We start from the raw sequence: 6,904 nt of genomic DNA, 5'->3' as shown, positions 1-6,904 counted from the left end.
GCTGATTGGTTTTGAGTGGAAACATCGTCAGTTCATCGGTCAAAGTGACGTTCTCGGACGCATTGAATACATCTCCGCTTACTGACGGTATTTCCACCATTGACGCGACTGACTTTTAATTATTCTTCTTCAACGTGGCCGATGCCCATTTTTTGTTTCAAAAAAGGTTAAATGTGACATAATGGGTCAGGGACATATTTCAACCATCAAAATCATGGCATTTCTTTGGAGGAGAGCATAACTACTTGCATGGTTAACACCTTGATGAATATTGGATTACACCTTCTTCCAAGAATGTGTTCTTTCAGTTATATCTATATCAATAATGGCTCTCAATTGAAAGGAGAGAGGCGTAATCCATGGAGGGGTCTCGATGTTACAGCATCGTTATAACGCTCTCTCGTTCGGAGTATCTAATATTAACTGAATACAACACCAGCTGGCGTAGTTATTTGCTTCGAGTAGTTATACAATCTCCAGCATAGCTTCTCTAACGCCATCGGCGTAAAATCGGGACGTAGTCGCCAAATTTTAATTTTCACATATCACGTACTTACAGGAAAATTTGAACGATCGACAAAGAGTGTGTAGGGTGGATGTTGAGGGGCGGAGTTTATCTGAGTGATTATATGACTGTGTATTAAAACATGCGCACAGTAAAAAATTAACGTATCACAGGCGCTCTGAGCAAAATAATTAACAACAAATTATCGTTCAACGTTTAGGCGTACCACGGTAATCTTTAAATTAGGGTTGCCATCCGTCCGGGTTTCCCCGGATTTGTCCTAGTTTAGAGGGCATCCGGGGAGCGTCCGGGGAAGGTTTCATTTGTAGACCGGGTTTTTAAATAAAAAAATTTATGTGTCGTTTGTTCTACGAGTATTTCAATCGCAAACAAAGGCGTTACAGACCTAAATGAGCATTTAAGTACGCTGAAACACAAAACAAACTTAAAAAATCAGTCAAGTACTTCGAATATTACAACATATTTTGTGAGATCGACATCGGAAGACCTCCTTATTTCAGCAGCGGAAGGCGCTCTCGTCTATCATACAGTAAGTCATCATATGTCTTTTAATTCATTGGACTGCACTTGTGCTCTCAATCGCGAATTATTTTCGACGTCAGATACTGCATAAAAGTTACCTGCAATCGAACAAAAGCAACTGCGATCGCCACCGGAGTGCTGAGCCCTTCGTCGGTTGAACAATTTAAGACTGATTTACAAGATGTACCATTCATAAGTGTGGCTACTGATGCTAGTAATCACGGAAGCACAAAATTATTCCCGCTGATTATACAATATTTTGATGTAAAAAAAATGGAATCACTACTAAGGTGCTTGAAATTGAAAACACTAAAAACGAGACATCTGACACTATTACCGAACTGATAATAACACAGCTTCGCCGGCATGATCACTTGTCTAAATGTATTGTTTTTGGTGGAGATAATTGCAATACAAACTTCGGTGGGATAGATAAATATGGAACAAATAATGTTTTCCACAAGCTGAAGGAAAATCTAAACCCAAACTTGGTTGGTGTAGGTTGCTCTGGACATGTCATTAACAACGCAGTGCACCACGGATGTGATTTACTAGCAGTAGACATTGAATCCATCGTCTTAAAAATTTATAACTTTTGTTTCTGCGAAACCGCTGAGGTCGAATATAAACAGCTTCTGTATCATTCCAAAACGCGTTTCCTGTTTCCAGCTATCGAGCGAATTCTGAAGCTCTACCGTCCTTTACTTAATTATTTTGAAAGCATAGAAAGGCCACCTGTTTTAATTAAACAGTTTTTCGAAAATCCTCTCTCGGAAGCATACCTGTTCCTTATACACTCAATTATGCACACCATTCACACAAAAATACAGACATTAGAGAAAAAGGCGATAATTCAATTCTTGAAACAAAAAGCATACTTTCTTCCGTAACAAAAAGTTTAGAAGACCGAATTAAGGAAAATTTTGTGCCGCTGAACGTTCAGATTATTAAAGAAGATGAAAACAGGAAACAAGAGTTTAAAAAATGCACACATGACTTCTACAATGAAATTAAAAGATATATTGAAGAATGGATGAAACCTTTAAAACAATTTGAGAAATTTGATTGGATGTTTTTGCCGAAAATTAATAACAACACAGAGTGGTCTCTTATTGAAGACACTGTCCTCTATTTAAAAGATAAAAATATAGACATTGACGACGCAAAATTAATTGACGAGTGGGTGAATTTAAAGGCTTTTTGCCAAAACATAACTGAACAAGATAAGCTTTTAAAATCCAATCAACTTTGGGTACAATTTTTTAAAACGCCAAATGCGAATTTATATTCGGAATTGCTGAAAATTGTGCAATATTTTTTTTGCATTCCGGCGCATAATGCCAACCTGGAGAGGGTATTCTCATTAATTACACAACAATGGACTAAAGAAAGAAATTTACTAAGCGTAGAAACAATTTCTTCAATAATTAAAATTAAATTCAATTTCCAAGAATACAGTTGCACTGATTTTTATAAATTACTTTTTAAAAGGGAAGATATTCTAAAAGCTATCGGAAAAAATTATAAGTACAAAAAAACTGAGAAGTAAAAAGGCAAGAGGCTGAGGAAAACGCTTTAATAGCTAGATAGACAAATCGTGTTGTGAGTGCAATAATTGCTTTTTATTTTTGTAGTTAAAAATATGATTGTTTTCATTGAGTAGGTAAAAACTATTTAAAATAGGGTTGTTGATCAAAACTTTAAGTTGATGAAAATAAGTATAGGGTTGATTATATTTATTTAAAATTTTATTAATGTAACTTACATCGATATAGGTCTAAACTTTAAAAATGTTCTGTTTTGTTATTTGATATTTAAGAAGACTGCATTTAGTTTATATTCTGCTAGAATAGGTATATTTTGTTATATAAATGACTACAGATAATAATTATAGAACTATATCTAAAAGAGTTACCTCAAAAATTGCAAGACTGAATACTAGAATGGTCTAAGTAGGTACTTTTAAGATTTTAATTCATTAAATATATGTTTTTGTTTAATATTTTAATAAGGTTTTGTTTTCTTATTTCAAGAATTAAAAAAGCTGATTTATATTAACATTTTGTCAATTTGTAATATGATTCTGTTTTTTTTAAAATAATGAATGAGTAAAAAAAGTGATTTATGACATTTTCAACTGTTTTTTTACATTGAATATGTTTAAAAGATGTTGACTTGTTCGGCTTTCGGACTCTAAAATCCGGGGTTTTCACGCTTTTTGTCCTGTTTTCCAAAATTTAGAGATGGCAACCCTACTTTAAATGATCATTGTTAGAGACTCACTATTCAATATATCGTCAGTGCAAGTAATAAGAAATATAAAATAATGGAAACTTAACAAACAGCATGGGTCAAATAATACCATATGAATATATCGTCAGTGCAAGTAATAAGAAATATAAAATAATGGAAACTTAACAAACAGCATGGGTCAAATAATACCATATGCGTAGGTGACGTGGTTCTAAATACTAAAAGGAAAATATAATGGGAAGGATGTTTGAGAAAATGACAACAGGAAATTTAAAATACATGGAATAAGGGGATGAATTTGAAGAAGTACAAAATTTCAAATAACGATGATAATTAAGAAAGCAAATACTAAATAATGAGACCAAAATGAATATCAAGAAGTCAAGAATCATGGACCAATTAGGACCAATCAGGATTGATGAAAAGAATACAAACAACGCCAAGGTAAAAGAATATGAACGCAAAGAATAAGACGGCTATGGCATTTCTGGAGAAAAGAGACACGTAGTAGTTTGGTCAAAGTTACAGGGTGATACAGGAGATAGAAGAAGGGAGGAAGCCCAAATCAAAGTGAGTAAAAGAGGTAGAGGAGGTTCTGATTGAAATCAAGCGTTGGAAAGAAAAGACCAAGAACAAAACCGCATGGAAGATACTTAGCAACAGAGTGGTGTAAAGAGATAATGGACTTTTTCATATACCCCTTAATAAATGTTGATAAATGTGTCCTACCTTCCGTAAAATTAAATATTTTGGTATTCATGTCGAGTCACTTTTTTTTCAGTTCATATTTTAAAAAAGAGAAGATTTATCATCAAAAAGTGTATATCTTCATTATTTTGGATTTCCTATCGCGAATTAAGATAAAAAGTGGGTACCACATGTGTTTTGTGACATCTGTATAATTGTTTCACTATTAACTTCGTATTACGAAGGCAGTGGCATACAATACAAAGATTAAGACAAGTATTATATATGTCAGTGTTCCTTCTTTTATATTCCAAAGATCTTTCATATACAATTTGCCTCGGTAAATCCAGTCAAAATGAATTAGAATTTGACAATGAAAGTGATGTTTAAGTCAAATCTATTTCTAGTGATTCGGATGATTTATATTTTCAAGATTTACAATTATTAAGATCGTTGTCCTCGCTCACTGTTGGGAGTACTAAATTTATATTTGTGCGCATGTGTACCGTTGTGCGGAGAGCGCATGATCTCTTGTATGTGTGGAAGAGCTCGTGCGCACGACATGTGACTTGACAGGCCCCAGTAGTGGTGTAGCGTGCTTTGGAGGGCCCTGTATCAAAATTAGTTGGGGGCCCAAATGAAGGGTAAAATTTTTTCACAAAAGAAACAAAAATGCTTCCATTAAATTGAAATAAGTATTTATTTTCGATTTCAGTTTTTCTAAAAAGTCTGATAGCCGTTCCTGCCCCATCGGAGTCCTTAGGTAATCTTTTATCAGTTTTAATTTTGAAAAACTTCTTTTAGCTGTTGCGGTCGTAACTTGCAGTGTCAAGAATAGAAAGCATGCTGTTACTACCTCTGGAAAACTTGATGTAAGGTTATTGAATTTTATCAGCAATAATTCCATGATTTCCTTAATGGAATGAATTTTTTGAATTTCAGATTTTTAACATGTTTTCAAAGCAATTAATTGTTCATAAAGATTAATTGAGATTTCTTTACTGTATTTAGCCGACAGTTTTCCGGAAGCATTTTTTATCACTTCACTTAAAGAAGATAGCAGTTTCTCCGGTTGTAATACTTCGAACATATTACTCAGGTCACAAAGGCTCTGAAATCTTTGTTTAGTTTGAGAAATTAATAATCTAAACAGCAATAGTATATATTGATTTTGAAATATAATTCCGAGTCTGAAATTCTTTCATCTTGTGATAACTTTATTTTTGAAAACAGTTGTTACTTTCCACTCTTTTGCTAAATCTCTGGACTCATTTAGCAAACCATTGAATGAATTTTGATTTCTTATTTTGCTCAGTCTATTCAAAATATTACTTAATAAAATACTAGCTTTCTGTAAGTCATTATTTTCATGCTGTATAGCTTTAGAAACACGATTAATGATTTCAAATAGTAAAGAAAAAAATGTGACAAGCACTAAGAAAAATCTATAGTACGGCCTTTAACATTGAAGAGGCTTAGCGTATTAAAAGTATTTACAAGAATAACACACTTGGATTTGCAGTGCTTAACCTGGGAAAAAAGAGATCGCTTTTTTGACTTTTGTCATTTCTGAAGTAAAAACTCTATAGGCACGTATGACAGTTTTTTATATGTTTTTTCCGGGAAACACGAGATTGAGTGACATTGGGGATAACATTTCACTAATTTTTGTTTACACACGTTAGGGGCCTCTGTAGCCCGGGAGCTCCGTATCATTGATACGGCTGATACGGCGGTAGCTACGCCCCTGGGCCCCAGTCACAGCATAGGAATATCCAGTAGCGATACTCGAGGAAAAGTTTTGCACGAATGCGCGAATTTGCACAACCAGCAAAATGGCGATGTTTGTAAACAAAAAGTGTGTATAAATGTGGCATAAGGTGATTTGTTAGTTGAAACTGTTTTGTTTTAATTATTTTATAGTAGTTAGGGTAAAGTGTTAAGATTAAATAGATAAGTTAGTGTGTAAGAAGTTCATACAGACTTTAAAAATTGTGTGTTTATTGACTATATCGTTGTCACATTTGTGCATGGGTGTGTAAGTTTAGAAGAAAAGACTTTATATACTTATTTTAAAGCATTCGACACAGAGACTGAGACTTTTGGAGGATTACTTTCACCTGATGATACTTTTATCATATATATTTCAAAACTAGAAACAGTTTTAACTTGAATATTTACAATTGCTATTTATTCGTATACGTTTATTTTTTTCTTTAAAATTTATCAATAGAAATTTCAAAACGCAGAAGGGACGTCGCAAATGAATTATTGTGACAAATTTATACCTACACTTTGATCACTAATAAATATATATGGAAACGCGACCTCGTATTTAATTTTATCTGGTAAATATTTACTTTCCTATCCCTATTTTCCTCTGAATTATTATTTAATACTTAATCTCACATTTTTAATATAACAGCTATCAAGGTATTTTTGGAATTTCAAAATTCCTATTAAATTTGGAATATCTATCTAGCTATATTACCAAAATTATTGTTTATCTAATTACTATTGATTTATTCTTTAATTTCTATTTATTTATTGCTTTTTACAAAACCTTTACTACTTATTTAGTACCCGTGCGTTTAAATTTCGCTCTGAAAACAATTACGAACATGGAGCAAAGTCATTGAAACTTAAAGCATTGTCTTATGGAGTGTAGAGAAGGAGTAACATCTCTTATGGACGGTACGTTTAAAATATGGTCTGAATTCTGTAGGGATAATACGTGGCGCTGATTGTACTATGGGATTGAGATCTGAAGTTAAACACTTACTATATCTGAAACTAGCTTCAGATTCTATAAACTAACGAAAACAGAATATTATGTAGGTGGTGAAAAGAATTAAACAACGTTTAAAAATATTAAAAAAATAGTAAAAAAAGAATACAAAAAATCATGGTGAAAAC

This window comes from Diorhabda carinulata, chromosome 12, assembly GCF_026250575.1.
Source record: "Diorhabda carinulata isolate Delta chromosome 12, icDioCari1.1, whole genome shotgun sequence".
Classification (NCBI taxonomy): Eukaryota; Metazoa; Arthropoda; class Insecta; order Coleoptera; family Chrysomelidae; genus Diorhabda; species Diorhabda carinulata.
Note: the sequence above shows the minus strand (reverse complement) of the source record.